The following is a 26,828-nucleotide window of genomic DNA, read 5'->3' on the forward strand; positions in this document are numbered from 1 at the left end:
CCTATTTAAAACAGCGGAGAAAGGCACGTGTGAGAAGCTGGCACCGCTCTCGAGCTTGCTGTCGCTGGAGCCGTCCCTCACCAGCGCTGCCACCCTCTCCCAGAACAGGCACACGAACCCAAATCGATACGTTCTTATAAGCAAATTGAAACCATTCACCTTTCCTGAAGATGGCCCTCTCCCTCACAACCCATCGCTCCTTGTATGCTGACCTGCTTTAAACTCAGTACCTTCAAAAACTATACAGGATTTATTATAAGCCTAGACAACCATGCTTTTGCTAATACGGTACATTTTCCTGCATTATTTTCCTTAAGTCGGGGTAGAATTTAACGGCACCCTCTAATCCCCAATTTAATTGCTTTAAAATAAAGTCAACTGTTGCTCTTTATGAAGTAGGCCTTTCCTGATCATTTCATTTCCTCCCCAGCATGTAATCGCTACGAATCACTGTACGACGCAGCCCGAGCAGTAACAAGGTTTTCTAAAATAACAGTCATGACTGGAGGGCTCCTGGCCAGAAAAAACTCTAGAGCAGTGTATAAAAGCAGCAGGAAAGGGACCAAACCAACAGGAATCTCCTGCAGACCAAGTGGAAATTCAGAAGTAAGCTAAGCAGCACGCTTATTCGCGAGCACATTTCAGGTGGGATTCAGGAAAACGCTCTGAAAGTCTCTGCCCTCCGAGTGACTCCTGATCCAGCAGAGCATTACCAAAGGCTTCGCGTCCCGAGACAGACGGGAGCTTCGCTAGAGGAGAGGCAGCTACTGGGAAGCTTCATCCAAGGGGAGAGGGAAATAAGCCACAAAATCCAATCTGCAGCGGATCAGAAGGCTTATCCCGAGGCATTCCCACATGCCATCCCGTGCTTCACAAGCAAACGGCAAACCCATACACGCATGCAACGCATTTCAAGTGCTACGCGCATCATTTGCGGGACGACGGCTTAAATTATGTCCAGAAGATACGTGAGACACCACAAAACCCATGAGACTGAGTCCAGGAGGTGCCCGACCCCATCCAGCTGCAGCAGCCCTGAAGTATGACGGGGACCTGAGTAATTCTCAGGCTCTGGTTTATTTTTGGCAGTGGGCTCACGCACTGTGGTTGCCCAAATAATTTATTGCTGGATTTAAAGCGGCAATTAATGGTTAAAACTAGTGCCAGAATGACTTGCGTGTAGTCTGGAGCGGTTATAAATACTGCGCCTGCGCGTCCCCTCGCAAAGGCTGACCAAAACCAGAGAGTCCAGTGGTTTTACATATCAAACGGAGCCGTGTTTGGATGCCGAGCTGAAAAAGCTTCAGGGCATACTATGAAAAAGCAGCAGCGTTTAATACAAGTCTTTCTTTCAGCTGAAGCTATGAAGTAAAGAAAACCAAGGTTAGTGGTGTAATGGGCATAAACCAAGTCACTTGGCTCAACGCGATCCACCCGGTCGGCAGCACGAGTGGGGAGCGGAGCCCAGGATATCCGTCTGCACCAGGACACTGTCTCCCTGTGAGAAAACACCTCCATAAACATCCTTAGAAATTTTCTGGTTAACACTTTAGAGTAAAATGCAAAGTTCACTCAATGGACTCAGAGGAGGAGAAAAGCTGGGAGTCCAAGATGAAGCTAGTTCAAAGGCGAGAGCTGGATACCCACTGCTAAGATTTTAAGATATAAAAAAAAAAAAAAAAAAAATCGGCTGTGTCCTTTCCTCCCCCTTGCCCTTTAATTCTTGCAAATAAAGAAAGCTTTTTATGAAAGAAAGGTCAAATCACCCAGAAGTTCAGACTGAAAGGATCCAAGACGAGAACTATTTATATTTCGATGTGAGGAGCGCAGTGAAGTCTATCAGCCTCTTCCCTCCTCTTCCTCTCCAGCTCTGCTAGAAGCCACGCACTTCTCCTGAGTTAACAAACCAAATCTTTCACCCCATTTTTATTTATGCAATGCATAGCATTAAAGTGACAGACTAAGATAAGATCCCACGCTTCTCATGTTAGATCTAGACACAGAAAAATAACTCCACGATGGTCCGCAGAAACTAGGAGCTGGAAAAACACTAGCACAGGGATGTTACTTCTGCAATTCCTCCAGAGCACTATTTGCAGTGCCTGGTGCATCTGATCCCAATGACATCTCAAGCAAAATCCATAGGAACTGTGGCAGAACTGCTGGAAACAAAGCCCAGGCTCTAATTTAAAATATTAGGAAAAGCCCCTCAGAGCACTCAGGGAGGAGGTGAGTACTCCCCAAGTGCTCTGAGATCAGATATTTTTAGTGAGGGGTCTGTCAGGTCTTTTTCAGGCCAGAGGGGAAATTTAAAGAGGTTTAAGTCAACGGGAGCAACTCGGCAAGATTCCGAGATGTCGGGCTCATGAGCACGGGGAGCCCCGTTCCCAGCCCCACTCTGGGAACTCCTATCAGACAAGTAAATACAGAGTATATATGATTTACAAGTAAATCAGACAAGTATCTAACCCCGCTTGAGTCATCCCAGCGCGAGCACATTTCATGACACAGAGAATAATAAAAATCAGACATTAAGAATCACCTAAGTAGGTTTTATGGAGACAGAAGTCCCTGAGGGGCAATGAGGAGCCCACAGCAGCTGGTCGGGCTCCGTCCCTTTCAGAGGGGTTTCCCCCTCGAGTCCCAGACCTGCCGCTGTGCTACGGCGCAGATGTTCCCAGCGAGGCCCGGGGCCAGCACCTCCCCCTGGAACAGATCACCTCCAGGGGCTTGCAGATGAGAAATGAAATGAGGAAGAAATGAGCGTTTATTTATGGCACTGTGAGATTACGCACTGGTAAAGCCTGAATCATTTTATCTTAACAATATCTACTTACAGACCCGTTGCCCTGATTTTAAGAGGCAGAGGGGAAATAATTCAAAACAGGGCGGTATAAAACGTTGCCTTTGGCAAAAATAGACAAGACAGAACAAAATGCAGGAAATCCTAGCGCCAGACTGCTGCGATGCTCTTCGAGCCTTGCAGGGTGCAGATGACGACTCTGGAAGCCACGAGGGCTTTAGTCCCTTCTGTGCTATGTAGCCTTGGGAAAAGCTCTACTCCCAGACCTCAGTTTTCCCCATCTGTAAAATGGAAATACAGCAATTGAGAGAAGCAGAGCGCAAAAAGCCAAGTACTATCTACGTACAGTGTGATTTTGGGCTGTTTCTGATTAAACAGAAAAACAGATCCCGGCACAGGAAAGAGAACGCTGTAAATACAAGTCTCCAATAAAGCTCAGAGAAGGTCTGGAGCCAATTCCACTACCACCGCTGTTTGCTTTCTTTTCTCCCCCAAACCCCCTTTACATCAAAGAGGGGGGTTTGCTTTTATATTAGCAGTCCCCGTTATGAAAGCAAACTTCTCAACCGATTACCTAGATTTCAGCTCCCTTTTTGCTGCATTAGGTAGTATTCTAACGATGTTTCTGATTTATCTGTTTAAGGCAACTAAGACTGAACATTAGAGATATAAGGAAAGCTCTGAAAACTGCAAAATCTGCTCTGTTCAAACTAATTCTTCCACTCAGTTTTCTCTTGCTCCATGATTCAGCAAGTGCTGTAGCCTTTTAAATAACGCTTCCTGTTCGTAAAAATTGCTGAATAAAGCACATTGCTTTAGGTCATGATAAAACCCAATAGTTCCTTTAAACAAGGCCATATTTGTCCTCCTGCTTTCCCATTTATTTCTTCCTGACCGTAGTAACTTTACTCACAAAATTGTCTGGGTCAGTAGGCTAGAGCAAAGGCCAAGCCACCTAAAAAACAACCCAATGTTTTCAAGCCAAAGGATGAGCGTCAGAGCTGATTTATAGCCTCTCTTATCTGGATTACAGAAGCAGACTTGGGGGACCAGTAGTCACTTGTGCAGAGCAGAGGCCACCGCTACCCTGCGTATTTACACAGGCAACCCTAAAGGCACCATACCAGTGCTACCGCTGCTTCAGGGACAAGAAACCACTGCACACTTGGACTTGGCCCAGCATCACAAAGGAAGTCTGAAGCAGCTGAGAACTGGCCCCAGATGTTTGGAGACTTGGTTCAATGCCTTAGAGACAGAGTGTCCCGAGGGCGGTTGAGGCTGGAGGAGGATTAACTCCCCGTCCGTTGCCCGGAGGACACCACAAGCAAGTCCATACAGACATCTCAGCTATTAACATCCATACAACTGCTAGATTCTTGCAACACTAACACAACCCTCTTTTGGTATTTCCTGCTTATAGACTGGTAATACAAACAACTCAAATGCTTTGTGCGAGACTTTAGGTTTAGAAATTGCACTTCAATGCTTCTGTGGAGCGAGAAAGGCAGTGCGACATCCATCTCCCCGACGGGAAGGGGTACGGAGCCACGACCCCTTTCCCTGCGTGCCTCGACCACTAGATAATACAATAGCCTTTCCAAAAATAAACTGCCAAGGCAAGGCTGGAGAAGATTAAAGCGGAGTATTCCTGGGGCAGGGGAGAATGTGGCCCAGTCCCAAGCAATACTTTCTCAGCCCCTCTTGGCGGGCTTCAGGAGAGAGCGCGAAGAGCAATTGCGTTAGATTCCAGCTATCGTAGAGGCTGCGAAGAACGCCAAAGCAGTGATTCTTGGCTTCTACACTCCTCGGCTTCCCTGTCCAGATTCTTCTTTGCTATAAGGCAGTCAGTTGGGATGACTGCTCCCGCCCAGATCTCCTTGGCTGCCTTCTTCCTATACTCTTGTCCACACTATCATCCTCTTAGGCATTTCACATCCCCCTTTTCCCTCTGTCCATCAGATTTCCTCCCAAACTCAACTGTCCTCCACCCAACGGACTGAGGAACAGACAATCTGTGCATGTGCCCGCTCTGTTCTGCTCAGGCCTGAAGAGTCTGGAGTGCAGGACCTCGCTCCACGGGCACTTCGTTCTGACTGTCGCTCCCAGGTCATCGCAAAACACCTGACAAAAGCGGTGCCTTCTGCCTCTGTCGGTATTTTCCACTGACTGCAGCAGAGTTTGCTCTAAAAGCACAATATTTGAGCGCTTGGAATTGTGATTTTACAGCTGTAGCGTCTTATCAGTTACGAGAACAAATTCAGACATACCATAGAAAATGTGGGTGGCCACTTCATATAGAGGATAATTATATAATGCTTTGCAGAGAATCCAGACATTTTAAACACATGCAGAAGTCTCGCTTCACATTCCAGTGCTACACAGGAAGCATTTGCTGTATAGGAAATTCTCCCGCCAACGTTACTGCCTCCATTTCTCTATTGCAAAAAATAAAATACAGTAATCCACGTTTAGCACTTCAAACACGATGACGCCGCCAAGCATTTTACAACCACACACAGTAACTACCTCCTACCTGATGCAGAAGAGCTCTGTTAAGGGCCAAGGGGCTGCAAGGGGAGAGGTGCAGATTGTTTTTGTTGGATTTATTGTTTGAGTTCGGTTGTTGGGTTAGATGGGGTTTTTTTTTGGCTACAATTCAGAACAAAAATTTTTTTCTTGACTGTCAAGGCTGAAAAATGCAGCTTCATAAGCTGGAATGAAAGGGAAGGAGCTGAATGATCTGAGCTAATACTACACGTGCTTCTCAAGTGCCTCTAGACTCGGGAAAAAAACATGCAAGAACTGCCAGCAAGGACGCTACCCATCGATCACAGCCCGCGAGACCTCAGGAGAGCTGAAGCTCTCTACCAGCTTTTCACGCTGAAAGAAGTGGGGAAGCCGGAGCAGCGTGTATTCCCAAAGCTGTTGGGAAAAGCGTGGAAAAATCCTTCACGCGGCAAAAATCAACCTACACTGATAAATCTTGCCTACAGAGCTCGAATGATTATGGGTAAATTAAAAAGCAGATCTGGATTCACGGGGCTGTCGGCCCTGCGGCCACGGACAACTCAATAGGTGCAATGCCGAGCATGTCCCCTTAAACTGGCTACGAGGGATTACTGCCCACGTTTTCTCCTGCTGGAACTCACCGGGTCCTCGCTGTTGTGCTTTAAAATTAGAGGAAATGGGAGACCACTGACCCCAGGCACAAGAATTAACATGCTGAAGAGTACAGCCCTGCTACAGCATCAGCGAAGATTTACATGCTGCTTTCAATATCTCTCCATTCCAGAAAGCACCTATGATATGTGAAAATTCACCACTGAAATGCCGTTAGTTCTGGGCCGCAAAGCAGAAATTTTCCTGGCAATTAACACACAGGAGCAGGAAAGCAACACCTATAAGGAAAGAACAGTGGGATCATAAACAGCTGTGCAAAGCATCCAGTTTTCAAACATGAAAAGAACAAAAGCGCCAGAGCAGACAAATTGATCCTACTGGGATTTGAATGCACCGTTCCAGGAAATCTGGATACTTGAGACACGGTGCATAGGTTAAAGTCAAAGTTAAGGGGCACATGCATTAAACGTGCAGCCGCTTGGAGCCTGTTGGACCTGGACACGGCAGACGGGAAAGCATCATTCCTAAACGGACAAAGCACGAGAATTCCAGGCTCCTTCCAAGACGGAAGTACAGCAGCGCCTCTGCGGAGACGACACTGTTCATGGGGGATAACTCACTTCTGGGGATCAGAAGTCTGGATCTCACAGCTACGGGATTAATTTGTGTCAGCCCGTGCAGAGCAGGACTGAACGGGAGAGGTAACAAAACCCTTCTCAGAGATCCGCAGGGCAGCGATACGAGACCTTGCTGTCTGTTCTCCCACCCTGCCGGAGCATACCTTCTCTCCTGACAGAAATGGAGGCTTACACCAGACAGAGCTGAGTCAGGCCGTCAATCTATCAAGGAACAACAATTGTGTTTCCAATTAGAGCAAACAGGTGAAGACACGCAGTATACACATTGCAAAGAATTCAGCGCCTGCTGGAGGTGCTTTTCCCCCACTCGAATTGCAGGCAGCTGTTTCCAGAAAATTCCATCCAAGTGCACGAAAAGCAATACGGTTTCCCCAGCGCAGACGTTTCTTCGCACAAGTGCCTAACAAATCTTGAAAACTAAACTCGGCGGAAGCCTGCTGAAAGCATGATGCTGCAGCGTAAAAATCTCCTTGAACGGGCAGTGTCCTCACCTAAGAGCAACTTCCAGATTTATGGACGTGCTCATCGGGAGAATTTGTTTATTTTGCAGCTGCATTTGTGTATCAAGCAAGTTTTATGGGAGTAATAAGCGTTTTCAACAGCTGTATCCACAAAACTCACTTTAATTCTCTCATATAGGTCTGTTTGCACACAGCGCGGAGCTCTACGTGGCAGGGCACACTTTCCTCTCGCCTAGGAGCTGCAGTATTAACTCACGCTTCCCGGTGGACTTTGTTTCAACGGATTTTAGATCCAGTTTAGATCAGTGAAGAAGTACTCGACAGCATCAGCAAATCTTAACTATCTGCATCTGCAACTTTTAATGGAAACAACCACCCAAAATTGCCTGGCACTCAAATTTTGAAGAGGGATAGTGAAGTGAGAGTATGAGACTAAAATGTCATCATCATATTAAACAGGAAAATTCACGGATATGTACGCATACCAAAGAGAGGAAAGCAAATCTCCCATCTCAGCTAGTTCTCTGGCAGGAACGAGAGCATGGCTGGAAGGAGAAACAACAGCACAGCTCTAATGTTACAATAACAAAGGAAAATTGAGGGTGAATTTTTACTAGAGTGACTTTTTGATCTCCTACGTGCATCTGGATTTCTTTCCTTTCAAAAATTTGGCCAAAAGAAGTAGGTTTGGCACATGAGAAACACGTAACTGTCTCTAGAGTGAAGCTGTCCCACCGCCCAGCTTCCAGCAGCGGGATGCAGAGATGAAGCTTCCCTGAGAGAGGAGAATCCAGACGTTGGGAAGGGGCAATGGTGGGAATGTGTCTTTGATGAAGACAGCAGAGGAAAAAAAAAAAACCACCAAACCACCTTCACATGCACATACCGAGAACGACCCCATCGGGGTGACCACTGACCGTGGCCATTTGACCCCAAACATCTATGGCAGCATCCAGCTGCTCTGAGGCCGTGACGGGACTTTGGCCATCATCCCACTTGGTTCCGTTCCCCTTGCTCTCCAGGGACCTCTTCAATCGCCACACAAGCAAGAAGGTGGTTCTGACGCTATTTGATCGGTCCCTGCACCTCCCCCGAACCACTGCACGCATCCTACGTATCACCTTGCTAATAACATCCAACCACTTGGCTTAAAAGCATTTTTTTTCTGAAATTCTCCTTGACTTTTTTTTTTTTTTTACTCGAGGTAAAACAAGCTACTCCAGCAAACAAGCCACTCTTCAGTGCCCACCATCACACTGAAATCCTGCAGGTTTCCAACCCTGGGCCAACATCTAACCCACCGCAAAAAATCCAGAGACACGCTTTTCAATGTGGCAGAAGGAGGAAGGCACATGCTTTACCTGTGGGAATTACAGGATTTCCAGTTTACCTTCTATCATGTTTAAGAAACAGACAGGTAGACAACACACAGAACCACTCGAACAGTGAACAAACAGCTCACCCTTACGGCTAACACCACATTTAAGGCTCATGTTTATCCCTACCCTTCCCTGTAGTAGAGTACTTTCCATATTACTAAGTGTGCTGAACTGAGAGACCAAACATACAGGACAGACAGATTAAAAGCCTTAATCCTATTGCACTAAATGAAATACGCATGGAAGGAATGCGTTAATACCTGCAGGCAAGACAGAGCTGATGGTAAGCACAACTGAAAAAGCAGCTGCTGGGGGACACTGATGCCCTGTAAAGTCTGAGCAGCGAGACAAACCTCTGGCCATTTCACCTCCCGGTACATCTTCCCTTTCCTCGACAGCATCAGGACCAGGACGAGGAGCTTCAAGCCATTCTGTCTTGAAAGCCTCAGGGCTTATTCTTTAGCACGTCCCAATTATTTGGCAATGCCGACTTTGCATGCGTGCGGCACAAAAGTTAGAGCTCAACATTAAGAGGACGAAGTCCAAGCCCTTCCCTACACCCGACTAGATAAACTACAGCCAAAGACAGGTTAACAAGGTGAATTTTCCTCAAAGTCATAGGATCACGAGCTCAAGTACACGATGCCAGAAAGGATGGGGAAAAGGGGACATTAATAAGGGCAGGACACGTGAAAATGACCCAGCTGACATCATACAACCCCACAACCCACCCCAAGAGCTGCCGGAGCTCAGGCTCAATCATCAGACACTTGCCCTCAAGGTACCCAGCAGCAAAGGCAGAGCTACCAACAAGGGATTTGGGGGAAAACGCTCAGATTCAGTCCGACTTTCTGGCTGACACACAGCAGGAGCCAGAGACTGTGCCTGGCCCTCTGCGCACTACAAGTCCCCAAGCTCCCAACCCTCAAGTGCCTCCACTTCACCAGCTCATTTTCGGTGTGAAGCAATAGTTAGGAACAAAGACTGCCAACAGCTCCAGCCTCGTTGCCCAACGCCGACAGAGAGTTCGGCCAGCGTAAGGTTAGCAGCGTGCTGTGGAAAAGGCAGCATTTCAAGCAGTGGAGCAATACTGCGCAGCAACTGATCCTCAAATGGCCAAATTGTTCCTTCTCTTTACGAAGGGAGCAGAACCGCTCGCTCCTCGGATGTGGTGACTGGCTAAGGACAGGCAGCAGGAAATCTGAATTTTCAGAGTGACAGCAAGCCCCTGAAGGATCAGTTCAGGAACTGTAAGAGGAAAAAAGGTAAGCTCATCTATTTCTCTCAAAACCAGCCTACCAACTCCCACTCCTCATCTCCAGGCGGAGGTTGTTTCGGGTTGGTGCAAGAACGACGACAACCACACATTTAACCTTGGGGCGTGCAGGCTCACGCTATAAAGGAACAAGATAAGGTTGACATCGCTAATAGAAAAGCATCCATCCAAGCTAAAATTCCACACTAGGAAGAGGGCAGCCCTACCCTTACAGATGGCTCCTGGCAGTGGAAATGCATTTCTTTAAACTTAATGTATGCTGGGGGGTGACAGCGGGCTCTGTCACCCCCTGCAAGATGCGATGGGCCACAGAAAGGATGGGTCACGCGTGCATGTTACGCTACATCAAAGAATCCCTCCTAGCAGGAGGCAAAATAAATAGCTGCAGGAGAAGTAAAAAAAAAAAAAAAACAAAACAAACCAGGTCTGGTTTGAGTGCATACGCTGCCCTTTATTCTTAAAAGCATTACAGACACTCACTCTGCAATCTGCTCCCATTACGGGAGCATTTCCAGCTGATTACATGCAACGGAGCAGAGTTCATACACAGCACGGGCTCTACACGCCGGCGCTGACTACGGGGGCCAGCGCTAAACAAAGCTTTTCTGAAAGAAGCGCAAAAAAATGTCACCCATCAAGACAGGGAAAGCCAAGCAGCGTCTTCTAGGAGAGCAGCCAGGAGCTTTGGTTTCTGCACAGTGTCGGGAGCATCCCCCTCTCCACTCCCGGTCCGAAGGTAGCGTGTTGGTAGGGGAAGACAAGGGAAAATGGGAGGGTAACATCAAAATGGCATCACCCACGGGTCCTTCGCATTTGCGGCTCACAAACCCCACCGTGCCTGAGGACTTGGGCACTTAGCTCAACTGAAGACAAAACTCAGAAGAGCTGAGCAGATTTCAAAAGGAAAGAGAAGGGAAAACGCTCACTGGGGTATTTCTAAAAAGAGAGCGTGCATTTAGCCTCTAACACACGTAACAATGCCAGATGCAGCCTCCACTAGTACTTTAATAACAGTATTCTCAACCAGGAGCACCTACATTCATCAGGGAGCGAACCTCGACCACCCGACACGCAGATGTAGGATTTTACCTGAAGCCCTGAAGCTGGAAAAGCTGCGCTGCTTTTTCTAGGCAGGGAAAGCAACCTCTAAGAGAGGACAGAAATTCAACAACATTTGCAAAACGCTTACAAACCTCTCAACGAGGTTTACCAAACGCCAATTTTGCAATGCATTCTCCTCTTTTGCATCTGACTAGATGGGGGTTTGAGGATTGAGCAAAAGGAAGCAAAACATTCCTGCCGAAATTCAATAAACTGAGCAGCCTTATGAATGTCATATAAAACAGCCTGGAGCTGACAATATCACAGAATTGCGAGCTGGAGCTGGCAGCATTGCTAAGGTAGGCATTCCTCACTCTTCATTTGAAACTATGCTGTCCTGTTTCCACAGTGCTGGAGAAGATGCAACTAAATGGAAGAAAATGAAGTACTTAAAAATTTAAAAAAAAAATTAGATACAGAGAAAATTAACAGGACACATCTAGCTGGTGCAGGCTCCCAAGTTCTGCTGAAGCACAATTCCTTAGAAAGGTGCAAGACTTGCCCGTCGCCTTCCCTCCATCCAGCAATTCCAGAGAAATGGAAGCAACCACAAATTCCTAATCCAAAAAGACCAGGCAGCCGATGCTGCAGCGCTGAGCTGGCTACAGCTGGCAGCCTCGCACTCTACTCTCCCTCCCCCTTTTTCTTTTGTGAGATGGTTTAACAAGCTGCAGAATCCCAAGAGACACGACAATCAAACAACAGAAATAGAGCATCGTGTCTTGAACTATATGTGTCCATCTCCACTGGTTCCTTCTGACAGACACACAAAAGGTCCGAGTTTGGAGTGAAAACGTTGCCAAAAGGAACTTGTGCAAATAAAATCCTGGCAGAGTTCATTTCACTCCCCCTGCCTGTCATTCCCCCTCCATGGGGAGAATTGATGCACCAATTAAGTGTTTTGGGATGGCAGAAAACGTGTCACCCTCTGCTAGCTGTCTACTCTGCAAAACAGCAACATGTTCATTGTCAGACGGAATCAACAAGATTAGAACAAGTCAAAATTACTGTTTTTCCAGAGTCCGCAGTGACCTGATCTAATAAGCATCTTGGTGGGAACTTGGGATTTCTCACAGGGAACCTTGTACCTGGAAGCATGTAGGAAAGGTGATACTTTATTTAAATATGGACTACTTCCTCCTGGTTAAGTTTTAGATACGCTCTATACAGAGGAAATTAATATATCTCCATCCCTCGGTGCCAGACTCCTGAAAAGAGCTGCCCTCTCCCAGCCAAGCTGCGATGGTCCACTTGGCCACCATGACCTCCAGCCCAGGCAAAGCCATCTCCACTTCATGCCTCCTCCCCCTGAAACCACACCAGCCCACGCGCTCCCACAGCAAACCGGTTCTTCCTTTTCCACCCGGTGGCCGCCTCCAGTTGATGCCCAAAAGGCTGAACGGCGGCGCTCGGGTCTGACCTGGAGCAGCCGAGAAACAGGTAAATAGGCCAAGTAAAGCAGAGCCAGGGAAACAAAGATTCAGAGACTGAATTACCCCTTCCCTACATCAATTAAAAAGCAAATGCAATTATTTTGTAGCCATAACTGCATCTAGAGTGCACTTTTGCCTTAGGGAGACAAAAAAAAATATAAATGAGACAGAGGGTCATACAACATCCCATTTCCCTCGTGACGTTGCCAAGATCAGTGACACAAAGGCTTTGAATTTACGCTGGCATTGAAGGGCTTAATTGCTCAGATGGGGAGAGGGCAGTGCACATGCAGGGACGGACCCCACACGCCTTCGGGAGAGACTCGCAGGGCACCCGGTCCCAGCAAGACAAGCAGTGAGAGACGTTAAGCTTAAGTAAAAATGAAATTCATCACTCTGATACTGAAGACTGAATGCGATGGGATGGGAGAAGAGGCCCTCGAGGAAGGGAACGCAGGACCAGAGAATTAAGAGCCACGACAAAGCTTCCACTTAAGCTTTTGGAGCAGACTTTGCCCACATGAGCAGTCCAGCCGCTTCACCCACACAGCTCAATTCGAGCACGTATCGAATCCCAGCGCTCCGGCTTAATCAGAAGTCCCCAAAGGCTGAAGAAAGACACAACCGAGCAAGAAATTAACTGGCAGCAACGCGGGACACAAACAAGGCAACGACATACCACTGCACTGACTCCAGATGACATTCCTTCTTGATGAGCTTTTTAATTGGATGCCCAACGAACAAGTAAGAGAGAAAAAAAGAGCAGAGACAGGGAGGGTAAGAAGGCAAACAGAAATGTGACCCTGCAGTGGCCTGGATGGGGACATTAAGGACACACCTGAGCGGTCACGGTCAAAGAGCACTGTGATAAGCTCCTGCTCATTCTTGGCATGTGTCAAGCAAACAGAGAAAGCACCAACTTATGACAAGGCAAGGCAAGGGTTCTTAAGAAAGCTTAAGAAAAGTAAGATGGAAATGAAACAGGACATCCTTTTACTCCAGAAGCATCTGTGAAATCTGCCCCGTTAAAAAGCAGGCAGGAGAGTGAACAGCCAAGGCAGTAAATTATTCCCAAATCTTGACATAGCTCCTGTAAAGTTGTCATTACTTGTCTACGCTATCTGTAGAACAGAGATAAGGTTAGAACTGAAAAATATAAGTCAGCCAGCCAAACGATACGTATTAAACGCTGAGGTCCTTTCCCTGCTAACTGCTTGCGAAGGGCTGCGGGGAAGGTCGGAGCGGCAGGTACCGCTGCTCCGAGAGCTGGCAGAGACATCCCTGACACCCGTAAACTGAATAAACAGCGGAACTGGCAGCAAAGAGAGCTCTTTCCCACACATTTCACTGCACACCTTGAGCTTCCAGCTCTGTTTTTATCCACCTGCCAGATTTGATTTTCCCCAAGATGACAAGCCAGCCTCAAACAGCTTTTTTCCTCACCAGGAAGAAAAATCACATCTTCTTTGGGGAACATAGACAACATATGAGATTATGTTCCAAAACCCTTAAAATATTCCTGCCCACTTATTTGAAAGCGTACGAAAACAGTTCTGGGCTTTTTCCTCTGTTAAATACGGTTCTCCCAGCCAGAAGGTGCTTTTAGTGGCAGAGCCTTTCCCAGCCTGACATTTTTAATGTACAGGAGGAATGTATATATGCAAGTCAGACTACTAAATTATAAACTTATGCAGGGATAAAACTCTCCAGTACTTCAAACAATTTCAGGGTCATTGCAACTCTATCCCAGCAAATAATTATATCTCAGCTGTAACAACTTATACCCATATAACTACCAGGATCCTGAGGCATTTCGGATGGCTTCAAAAGCTTCCCCACCAGCGACAGCTTTTGAGGTGGAAAGCACAAGCTCCTTTTCTCAGACAGCAGCTCTGCATAGCTGTCTTGGAGCAGCACTGAAGACCATTAAATTGTACCCAACTTTCCGGAGGAATTTAGAAGAAAACGTGTAAGTCAAGCATGAGCGAGTTGTGGAGAAAACCAGAATCATTAATTACCTCAAACTAAGATAATTTCAGACACTGAAAACTCAAGTCTCATGAAGCAGTTAAGGTCAATGTACAAGAAAAAAAAAAACCCACCTTACTATATATTTATGCACACACAATTTAAATGCAACATTTAACATTCAAAATTTTACTTCAAGATTCAAATTTCTTCAATTTGTCAACTGCCCCTCAAGAGACGACATTCACCCATTTATCTTTGCATCTGACAAACTGGTTCCAGATGATGACACCCCATGAGCCCGCGGCAGTGCCCAGCACTTTGGGACATGGGAAATCATTAAAGCCTAACGAGATGGCTTGGGTTAGAAACACCGCATTCACAAGGATGAAACTCTGGGCACTATAATGGTGGTATGAATGAGGAGACCAAGGCAAAGCGCAACTCGAGTCATTCTGAAGCTGTACTTACGATCTAGAGCATCTCTGGGCTTCTCCTTTCCAGCCAGGCTGGATTCCCTACAGCAGCTCCCCCACCACTGAGCGGTTTCCAGCACAGACACCAAACACCCTGCTCAAATGACATCTTCCAACTCAGACAATCACAAAGACAGCAGTTTGGGTTTGTTGTTTGTGGTTTTGTTTTTTTTTTTTTAACCAATTCTCTTCCTTTTAGGTCTTTATTTTCAGCGAAAAGGAATGTCAAGGACACATCCTGTTTCGCTCTTTCTGTGAAGTAATTCCCGTTGAGGTTAAAGGAAATATTTCCAAAATGCCAAACCCAGCACTAATTACGCATGTCCTCCAAGTTCTCTGTGTTCTCAGCTGTTTCTAACTCAATGGAGATGAGCCATCGGAGTTCAGACATGTGGCTTCAGACTCCACCAGGCTGAAACCAGGCTGCAAAGAGCCCAACATCACCAGGGGAATGCAAATAATTTTAAATCACGCCAAGGTAGTTACTAACGACACTCCAAGACAACCAGAAGTCATCCACGGGGGATCACAGGATGAATCGAGGTCATTTAAACGTCTCTTAAACGACAGCCAACACTTTGTCAGAGCTAACACTGCGCAGCGAGAAACTGTGGCTTGAAAAAACACTGTAAAGAAGTACTAGCAAAGAAACCCCAAGTCCACGGGACAACTAGTCCCTTGCTTAACTCATCTGATGGACTTCACAACCCTTGCGACAGAACCTAGACCAGAATGCAAAGCTTGGAAGTCTCCAGGGTAACGAGGCTTTATCATAATTCTGTTCCTGCTTCCCAAAAAAGAAAAATTGTGCTGATTTCTGAAATTAAGAGCAATAAGGAAGGGTCTGGGGAGCCCATCTGTATCACTGCACGGGCAAGCTTCAAACCTTACCAGGCACTAGGCTTCTTTAATCGGATTACATTTTAAAACCAGGCAATTTACTTTGTGATGCCAAACTTGAAAGGATTTCTCTTAGTGTCTTAATTAGGATGAGGCAAAAGTCAGTTCACCTAATTGCCAACCCACTTCAATATTAGATTTGAAAGGCCACCTATGACATCTTCAGACTGGTTTGGCCTAAGAGTCTGAAAAAAAGCAGGCAATGGGATTAGATATAAATCTAATGAGATAATGTATTTACATAATATTTATGGCACTCACTCTTGGACAAGGTTGTGTTCTCGCATCTTTAGTATGCAGCACTACAGACACTTCCCTTTAGCTGGAAAAAGCTTGAGGTTTATTTTTAAATTTAATTTCCCTTTAAAAGAAACCATGTGTTTAAATAACAAGGGAAGAGTGCTAATGTAATCTGCATTTACCAAACCTAAACAACCTGAAGTCAATCTCTGACTTTCCTTAAGCTAAACAACACAGACTCTCTCGGAGATGCCGGCAAAAGCCTTGCGCACACATTCCTGTTTTAAAAGCAACTTCTTCCGTAATTTCATTAACACGCTGCTAGTTTCAGATGTTTATACTGATTTTAATCTGAAATGCTTAACAGCCATGCAAGGTGGAGTACGTCGTCAAGAACTTGTGCATATGCATGTCGTCTCAGCGCTTGGCATCTCAGGGTCTCCTGGACATTTAAGAAGTTCACCTCTACTGACCCCGGGGGAAAACAGCCACCTTAACACCACTGTACATACGAGAGTCTGCTAAAGTTCCCGCTTTAGGAAAAAGTAAAGTAAAAACCTACGCAAATCTACACACTGTATAGATAAAAATAGTTTTAAACTCAAGCACCTTATGCAGCAGTCTGGATTTTCTTCCAGGATTAAAACATCTAGAGAAAACTCTGCCCTGGTACATGTTGTTATGAAGCATCCAGCTCCACGTCCAGTTGGAGTTCAAGGGTGATCAAGAAAGCTTAGCGCAGATATTCATCCACACTTCTCAAAGGCCATCCCCCAGTTCATGCAGCAAAGAGATTCCCTGATAAATCCCGAACGTTTCTCAAGTGAGCCACGGTGATTCACTGCAGGACAAAAAGTTATTGTAAATTCAGGTTTAAAAACGTGCACTTGATAAGATGAACACGCCGGTACCAGATGGCATTAAAGCACTGCCTTACTTTAAACAGGGCATTTCCCCACCCAGGAGAGGGCAGCAGGCAAGTTCAGAAAGCAGTCCTTTGAGAAATGGGATATAAATAGCTCTGAGAACATAATACAGGCTCTCCAGGTTCCACACAGGAGAGAGGGCACGTTCACACACTGTAGCACCAATTTCCTTCCAAACACAGCTCACATCTTCCTGCCCTCCGTCTTTAATTAAGCATTTTACCCCTTCATCAGTCTATCGAAGATCTTTCTGTTGCTGACAGCTACAGTCCCAGGTGGACTAACATTTCAATTTATGTTTTTCTCCCTTGTGCAGAGAGCAGCTGTATGAGCTTCTCCAGGCTGTTGCTATAGAAACAAATCAATCCTCAACAGTTTTATTTTTACCAGTTTCTGTGAAATAGGATTTATCTCATTTCCATGACTAAGCTGTATTCCAGAACAAACTCTTTGGGACAGTGATGGTGACATCTCAGCATTGGACAGGACCTCATACCTGGTGTCAATGACAAGAGGAAACGGCCATCACCCTTATTTAAATGCACCTTCTTCACTTCAAGAGGACACTTCACCTTGAAATGATTCCTGTTAGCCAGAGCATTACTGAGATGCAGCTGCATCCGTGCAGTGGAAAAGAGTAGAGGAGTGGATGGCAGAGCCTGGAGGCCCAGGGATGTGCTGGGAAAGCTCAGCAGAGTACCCACCCGAAGGCTCAAGCACCCACCAGATGACAAGCCCCCTCCACACAGGCAGAAGGATCTGCACGGGCAGGCTGGATTCAGCTCAGCGTAAGCTCCTCATGAAAGGCAAAGGGCTCACATGGGAGTCGAGGCATTAACACACGTTATCTGCTGCTGGCCAGAGAAACAGCCCCTCTGGGCACGCCGAGGGAAGGAGCTCAGCCCCCAGGAACTTCTCTTATCCTTGTCCAAGTGCAGCTGGGAGAGGGCTTTCCCTTCTGGTTTGGGATGAACGCAGGTGTAATCTGTTTATATTACCTCCATTCTGTATCACATCTCTCACTTATGTCTTTTATATCCTGCTTGCTTTTCCTACAATCTCACTGAAACAATGCATTATATTAAAAGAAAAAAAAAAAACACCACACTGGATGAACACTGTTTCTTGGCACAGCCACTCCTAATATATCAAAGACTGCTTCATACATTCATCTTCAGAAAGTTCAGTTCTCTGCCAAACAGCCTTAATCAGGCAGAGTAGCATTGGACCCACGTCACCCAGTTGAGCAGTTCCACTTCCATAAATACATGTTATTTAGGCAGCACATACGCAGACAGGAACCGCTGCATGCGGGGAGCTGCAGCGGGACAGCTGCTCTGTGAGCGAAGAGAAGGGAAGGGGAGATGCTGCCCCTTCGTACTGTCACCTGCAGGTTTCTGCCATTTCCCCCCTCTTGGATCCAGAAACTGCGCAGCACCACGAAACAAAAGTTTTCTGTTAGATCGGCCAGCTGGAGTGATTCACTCTGGCACAGCCAGGCAAGAACTCAAACGAGTATCAGGGAAAGATGGGGCAGGACACGACCACGGCTCTCAGCGGCTAACTGCTTAGTGCTAACCTTCAAATTTCACTATTAAGTGCCAAAAGCTGTTTGTTAAATATTCAGCATCCAGCTGAACTCTGCGTAGCTCCTGCCTTCAGAACACGGAGCACCCTGGATGTACTCAAATCTGCAGTGACATTTCTTCAGTTTCAGGACTGTGGACAAAAGCAGAGGGGAACAAGGCTGTGGAAATGTCAGTATCTCATTGCTCAAATATCCCATATTTGTTTACACGCATAGCTGTGGTTTGGGTCCTGAAATTGCTCCACACAGCTCAATGACAGGATAAGAAGTTGGGGTATACAGATAAAAAAAGACATCAGGGAATCTCACAAACATCCACTCAAGTCTCACGAGCACCTACTCTGCCATCAAGGTAAACAGAGAAATGCCCCTGCATGAACGCGCCGGATGCAGCTGCTAATTCCGGCATCAATAAAACAAGCCCTAAAGTCTTCAAGATGCAAGTTTCAAGACCGCACCTGGCATTTTAACCAAACCATCACTGCCTGGCTCGAACCGCTCCTGTGGGCACCCTGAATGCAAACCACCTTCTCAGACCTTGGGCTTCTTACAGCTATTTAGGATGCTCCAGCCAGCTCTTGAGCCAGCCACATTCAGGGCATCCATCCTGTTTATGGACCCATTTCACTGTTCCTGCCACGATGGGGCAGATCGCAAACCTTATGTGATCTCTGCAAATGCAAAGAGCTGTAAAATGATGCTCCTGGGAAGGCACGTAACCTAGCAATGGGAAAAACCACTCCGGGAGCCCTGCCTCCTTGGCTCTGCTCCTGTCCCAGCCCCGGGCAATGCACGGGGATACTGCAACCATTTCAGTCCTGGCATCTGTCAGCAGGCAACAACTCGGTTCTGATGCCCCCAGTATTCTCAACACAGCTGGACCCACTTAACGCTCCTCACAACACATCTGAGCCCACAGGGTGTTTGAGGTACCCTCTGTGAGCATATGGATGTTTCCAAAACCTGTTTGGCACTTCAAAACACTCTGCTGAGAAACTCTCAAAGCAAAGCCAAAATCAAGCTAATGCATTCTCACCCTCCATCTGACATAAACACATCGTTACTCCCAAGAGAGCAAGTCCCAGGACACTGGAGGACTCAGCACATGGGTAAGACTGATGGGAAGTCAAGAGCCAGAAGAATTGGCCCCAGCCTGGACACCCACCTGTGTCATAGAGCCAATGGTTGAGTAATCAGTCACAGACGTTCTGAGTCACTGCCTACACAAACAGTTAAGTCACTTTTACTCAGAGTTAACAGAGAGATTTCTATCCGACATGGTGCGCTCGGAACATTTTGCTCGAAGGCTGCACCACTTCCATCGATTCACATCTGCTCTCAACTCCCTACGTGTTTAATTCCACTCTCGCACACCCCACACCGCACTGCTGTGCCTCCCTTCAACTTCTAACTGTCTTTTCTGCCAACCAAACCAGGCAGCGTCGGGTCACTGCCCGCTGCGTGCACAGGACGGAAACCTCGGAGGGCACACAGTGCGTCTGGAAGGACGCAGAGCAAAACTCTCCCAAGGGAGTTTCATAGAAAGGGAAGCCACCTACACAACACAATTTCCATGTGCACGCCAAGCAAGCCCTGGGTGCTACAGAAAAAGCAGGTCCTGCTCTACAGAGAAAAACAGCATCCGTGGCTTAGGGGAGCAACGCAGGGCACGGCTACAGTGACTTGTCCAAGGTCCCACAGCAAGTTTACAGCAAAAAAAAAAAAAAAAACCAAAACCACCCCATCCTCCCCAGACCCAACCCTAATCACAGAATCATGCTGACCAAAGCAAGCAAATAAAATGTTCCAAAGCTGAATTAGAAGATCACACAGATACAAAACACTTAAGAGTCACTGCCAATAATTGCAGCCTTCCTGAATTATTTAAAAAGTGCTTAGAAAACAATTCAGAAAAAGAGCCGGTGCACACCTAATGCCTGTGGCACTAATACTCTTAGCAATACCGCATTCAGGTATCTAATTAAAGAGAGATCTGTCCTGCTTTGCTGTTGGCACAGCAGGGTGTGGAATAGAAAGACAGTTTAAAAGTGGGCGAGATTATTAATCACAGCACCAAGAAGAGTAAAAGACCCAGCAACGATTCCTAACACAGCCCAGTTTTATGAGAAGGCACCAAGAGGAACTTCCTTTTAATGGGGGAAGGGGAAGACAGGGAAATAACTTCACTTGCACCTTTACACAATCCTGGACCTTGGAGCCTGGCTGCTGCTCCCTGCACTATCTCAGCCAAATGCTGCAGGACTCGCCGCTTAATCGTGAGGCCTGGCCACCTATAATGTGATAACAATCCACCCGTGAATGGGCAGGCACAGCCCAACAGGCTTATCTCAGCCTTCTCCTTCCTACCTACGGGGAGATTCCTCTTCTCCCTCCCATCAGCTGCGCTGGTAGAGCGGGACCTCCCTTCCCAATGCAAACGCAGCGGGCAGAAAGGTTCCAGCCAGGCTCTCGGACCACCGGGAAAATGTGTAGCACTAACAAATCAATTCTTTAAATCATCCAGCTGCACAAGAACAATCATGAAACCCCACTTTTTATTTTAAATAGAAATCATTTTCCTGACTCGTAACCACATTTGGACTACGTGAAGCTCCTTGAAGTGTTCAGCCATTACACCATGTTATTTCCTAAACCAAACCAAATACTCACCAGTAATAACTGCTGCAAATTGACTAGAACACTTGCTGTGGCTTCTGTGAAGCAACAACCGAACCCTTTCCCACAACAGATGTATACAAAAAAGTCCTAATTCACAGCAGAAGTTTCTCCTTGACACCCTTACAGACGATTCCATATACAATCTGGGGCTCAACAGCAGCCTCAGTTTCCCCTCTCGTCAACAAAGATCCAGTCTTTTCACATCAATAGATGAAAATAAAAAGCTTTTTCTGCAAATTTGGCTTTAATACAATTCATCCCTTACTGCTACTGGCAAAACCTACTGAATGCAGCTTGATATTTCAGGCCACAGATTGTTTTGTTGCTTCCTGCCTTTAACTTCACAGCAAAGCGGCAAAAAAAATAATATCCAAATTCTGCAGCATCTATGCAGAAGGGCCCCCTAAACCCCAAGAAACCTCATGGATTCACAAAGCATTTACAATTTCTGGACTTGCTTTTGCTTATGAGCATTAAGCGGTGCTTACATTAAGTTGATACTATCTCTAGATGCTCACTGATCTACAAGAAATGCTTTTGCCCGTTCTGTATGAGATACATTCTGAAAATGCAGCGGCCAGGGTACAATGCAGGAGCAGAGATCAGCATCAGACGCCGGGATCTGGCTTTCAGCAGGTTTCCAGGCCCTGAACGGATCCCAACGCCCACATTACGTGAGCGGATCCCGGAGGCTGCGCGGCCACAGCATGAAGCCGAGCCTCCCCCCAAACCCTGGCAAGCCACCACCTCTTTGTAAGCCCCACCATCTGCTTTGGCAAAAGCCAGAAACCAGAAATCTCCCTCTCCTCTACTGCTTCCCATCCTCCCCATACCCTTCTTATTATCTCAACCCACCCTTTGCGTTCCCTTACTCACATTAGCTTTCCACCGGGGTTTACTTTCCTGATATTTTTAGTGTTACACATTCACCCCCTAGGGAGAGACCTGAATTCTATCTCTGTGTTTCCTTCTCGTTTGGCTTATCATGCTCTACCAGGTCTTGCTTCCTGCTTACCTGCAGAAATCAGTGATTTCGTTGGGAGTTTGTGCCTGTCTCACACCCAGAGGGCTCAGCTCAGTCATCTAAGCAGGAAGCGTGAAAACCTCAGCCTTCGACAAAGTTCACATTTAAATTACAATAAACAAGGTGGGCGGTTAAGTTTGTGTGCTAAAACAACACGTGGCGGAATTTACTCTGGGGGCATCCTCTAGACTTTATGGACTAGTATTTGCTGTCTTCGTTAAAAAAACAGCACAAACCCCTTAGTGTCCAAGCGCAGACCAGTCGCCCAGCTCAACACAAAGGCTTCCCAGGTATACTAGTGAGAACGCAGCTTCCCGCACCGTGCCCACAAACACGCTTGTTTCTTCCAGGAAATGCCTGGTTTGCACCTAATTCAAAACTTTATTTTTGAGATGTCTGAAACGCTGCAGAACTGCACCGAAAAAGCTGGGACCGGCACCTCAGAAGGGGAACAGAAGGGTATTTCCAGAACAGGTAGTCCAAACAGTGAGACTTAAAAAAAAAAAAAAGGAACCAAATACCGTGCTGACATCAAAGAGACCCGAAATCAGACAGAGGAAGGAACAGGGGAGCTCTGCCAGCCCAGCCGCGGAGTGTCCATGACCCTGTTCCTGGGATGAGCTTCAGGGGGCAGCTCAGCAGCCCCTTTATCAGGAGATACCTCTAAATACACAAGCAGCCGCAGCAGAACCAGAAGTCAAAAATCATGATGCAAAAAGAGGAAGGGAAAACACGGAACATATAGAACTGACCGCAGACAGATTTCTCCACCACAACTGAGAGGTAAGAAACCCTTAATTAGAAAGGTTCACATGTTCTAGGGTTGGTAAAGGTAAAGTTTCCCACACCACGCACATCCCTACAATTAAAGTGACCTGTCTTTTCTTCACAGCCCATGCAGACCCCAGCAACTCTGGCCGCCTTCTCCTCTTGCAGGCTGACTGCAGTTTTGCAGAGCAGTTGCACGGGTGTCAGAGATGCTTTTCACAGGTGCCCAACTAAGAAATCCCGTTTGCTCCTACAAAAGGCCATTTTGCCTGAAGCTGGCGGCAGGAGCCACTTTGGAGCAAGGATAAAAGCAGTCTCCCCCCCCTTTTCTAAATACTTCCAACTCTCAATGACAAAGCTTTGTAACCTAAATTCTCTCAGATACAGCTTTATCATCTGCAAAAAACCTAATTCCCTGCACCAGATACCTATTTTGTGATTTCTTTACCCACCAGCACTGAAGACATCTATTATTTAAGCAGTTTTCCTGCACAGCAGAGCCTTGATAGAGTCGGCCACCAACTGAAGCACCTCAGCCTCCTCCATCAACTATCTGCTTCCATTAATGCTTCCACTTAATTGGCATCGTGACTCCCTCTGGACACACGTCCAGTCTGTATTTACTGTTTTTAATTTACAAAATGCATCTAATCATCATTAGGGGGAAAAAAATCTAGATAAAGGAATAAGATTTAAGAGAAAACCCTTCAACTTTAAAGTTATTCCAAAGTTGTTCTTGACCTGTTGCACACCTTGGGATGCAGGACTCTGGAGAAGGCAGGGGCTGGTGGGGTGGACACTGCGCAGACTCATTTCTGTCACCTCTACCCTTCCACCCCCCTCCCACAGCACCACGTCCCTTTGATTTGCCAATCTTTGACTTTCCATGAAGTGTCAGGCAGACAAAATTTCATATTGCCTATTGCCTGTTTCCAAACCCTTGAAGTTATTTTAAAAGGAGTACAGAAAGGCGAAGTTAGCTCTAATTAAATACCATGCCTGCTGTGGAAAACTTATTGCAACATCCTCCCTGCCCCCGGGAAGCAGGGAAACCGCAGGCGAAGGTGCTCCGGAGGAATTGCGCACCTCAAGAGATGAGCAGAGAAGTTGGTAATCAGCCTTGGCACCAGGGAAAAGAGCTAATTTCACACTTTGCAGCATGAAAACAGACCACAACAGAGACAGGGTGACACACATGCAGAAGACAACTGTCCAAATCTCATCTCTGATACGCTAAGGCCACTTTGAAACTTTGGCTAATTTTTTGGAAACTCAGCCTCCCAAAATCCAATGTTTTGCTGCTGTACTAAGGGGACACAGAGGAGTGTGTTTGCTACTATAATAAACCTTTCAGCAGAGCTCGTGTGCCTTGGAGCCATCTCGCAGACACACCAGGACGCGAAGCAATCACTTAGATTGAGCCCAAACTATAGAAAACAACAGTTTTGAACCCTCTCCCGCTTGTCCCAGCTGCTCCCCAAGCAATCGTCAGATTCTCCTGGCAGGTAAATTCACCAGCTGTTCCCCATAAAAACCTCCTCACTATAAAACAAGCACAAGTCTTCTCACGTGGAGCCATTTAAGCCAAAGCAAAAGCCCAACAAGTTGGAGCACACCAGAAACAGTCAGAAAGCCTCTAAATGGTTTAAAGTCCATTTTTGATATTTAACATGCATCATTCAGCGCAGCACCCGAGCCCTCAAACAATCCCCCCGCTCCTCAGTGCTGCGGCCGCGGCCCCCGAGCTCCTGGGAACCCCACGGCCGGTTTGGAGGAGGCGACTGCAGGTGAGAGCAGACCATCCCAGGGTCACTGCCCAGCCTCTGGCATGCTGAGATCGAGGTATACAGCAGACGCTGCTGCTACAGACATGGTACAGGGGTCACGATCCATGTGGGGTGGGCACAAAGTCTGGGAAATCCCGGGATGCTGCTGCAGATTTCACCCAGCAAGGTGACGATGTGCCGCAGTGACTCCCAAGTGACACCAGACACCAGCACCCTTCCAGAACGAGAACCACTATCATAAACATGCAAAAAGTCTGACTAACTCAGCAGCAGGGAGAAAAAGGTTCTGGGATTGGGAAATTTAGTGGGAGGAAGGGATTGTTATAGTGCCAAATGACAGACATTTAAGACAGCTGAGTTAATGAACACAGAAGCCACGAATGACAGCTGTGACAATCACCATCCTTCAGAGACACGTCTATACACGAAACCACGTTTACATGTGAAAAATCACACTACCGATCAGACGTCAAACAGCCTGCCCACTCCACAAATCAGCTGGAATCAGAAGCCCTCGTCGTACCAGGGAAAAAAGGTCGCCGTCATCACCACGCATTGTCGGGAAGTGCAGCAGAGCTGTTAGAACAAGAGGCTGATAACACTCGTGGTGTGTATTTAACTCACTGACCCTCTCCACTTTATCTAAACACCCTGCAAGTACATCCATCTTCTAACGCAGAGAAGCCTGAAGTGGTCAGAGCAATTTCCCACTCACAACAAGGGCTCAGAGTGTTTAATATATTAAAAGAGAAGAATAAAGTTCAACCCGAGAGCAGATTTACATGTCAGAGAAGCAAATGTCCGCACCGGGAAAGTGCAAGCTCCCTGTGTCAGCGGGTCCCTGCTGTTCAGCTCAACGTGCAACAGCAGAGCTCTGATAAGGTTATGCGAAAGGAAAAGTGGATCAAATTTGGCCACAAACGGGCAAGTCACATCCTTCTAAACAGTCAGGCCACACAGCGACAGCCTCACTCAGCGCTATCACTCCCCCTACCCCAATATAAACCAGTTGTTCGGGGAACAGGAACAGCAGCATTTCCAGCAGAGAAGCTGAAACTGCAAAAAAGCTGCAACTCAAGAAACACACCAGCAAGTGGCTTCCTTGGGAGATGCCGAAAAAAAAGGGGAGGAGAAACAACTAACAAAGGTCTAAGAGCTTCAAAACAGAGCAAATCCCATAGCACGGTACTTTAAATGCTAAAGCAAATGACTGTGCTCTTCATCTGCTTGTGCAGCCCCCAGCGCAGCCCACCCGAGCCGGGCAGCAGAGGACCGTTACTGCAAGCCGTGAAAATTACAGAGGAAAGGGGAGCATGAGCATGGAGCAGGGAGAGGACGCCTCGGCAAACACCCGGCTGCGCATCAGCCCCAGGACATTCATCCAGCAGCATTCCTCCCCGTGGGAACCTACACACATCCTGGCTTCAGAGTCAGCAGCCTCCGCTAGCACCCTGACCCAGGGTCCTCCTCCAAACACATAGCATTTTCCCAGTTACACCACTCCGCAGCATCCACAACCCCATTGCCTGCAGCAGTTGGATCCCAGGGGACACCCCACCATTGGCCAGCACCCGCCCCAGACAGCCTTTTCTCCTCTCCCAGCCCACCGTGCGCTGCTGCTCCTTGCCTCGGGGCATGTGAGCCCTGGGGGCTTGGCCATCACCCGCTCCAGCACAGCCTCCTCGCACCCCTGGTCCCATGGGCACCACCAAACCCAGCCCATTCTCACACCCCCTGCGTGCCCCACATCCACCACAGCCCAGTGCAATGTCTCAGCCCATCCCCTCGACCCCCAATCCCCACCCAGTGTGCCTCCTCCTTTGGCCCACGCTGTCCCAGACCCCCAGGGGACCGCTGTCCTCAGCCCCTCCATACCCACAGCACTGCAGCCCACATCCCTGTCTCCAGGGCTCAAGCCCATACTGCCGACCGCCAGGGACCCCCAACATCCCCTTATCCCCTGGCCAGAGTCCCAGGGATCTCCAACATCCCCTTATCCCACAGCTCTCTCACCCACATGCTCCAACCCAAGAGCGGATCCAAACCCCCACAGCTGCCCCCCGGCCCTACAACCCCTCATTCCTCCAGCCCACATCCCTAGCCCCTTGCCCCACAACCTCCAGCTCACGCCTTCTAGTCCCACAGACCCCCATCCCCACACTTCCTGCCTCCTCCATCCCTTACACGACCCCTTAGCTCCATCCCTCTACCTGCCCCACACTCCCACAACACCCCAAAAGCCCATTGCTCCTACCTCACCC

The 26,828-nt window shown here is 47.4% G+C and overlaps 1 protein-coding gene across 5 annotated transcripts in view; it reads right to left on the bottom strand.

Annotated features, from left to right (window-relative positions):
• ANKS1A (ankyrin repeat and sterile alpha motif domain containing 1A) overlaps nucleotides 1–26,828 on the bottom strand; it is a 113,979-nt gene that overhangs the window by 86,273 nt on the left and 878 nt on the right. The gene's annotated exons all lie outside the window — the stretch shown is intronic.

This window comes from Chroicocephalus ridibundus, chromosome 20, assembly GCF_963924245.1.
Source record: "Chroicocephalus ridibundus chromosome 20, bChrRid1.1, whole genome shotgun sequence".
Classification (NCBI taxonomy): Eukaryota; Metazoa; Chordata; class Aves; order Charadriiformes; family Laridae; genus Chroicocephalus; species Chroicocephalus ridibundus.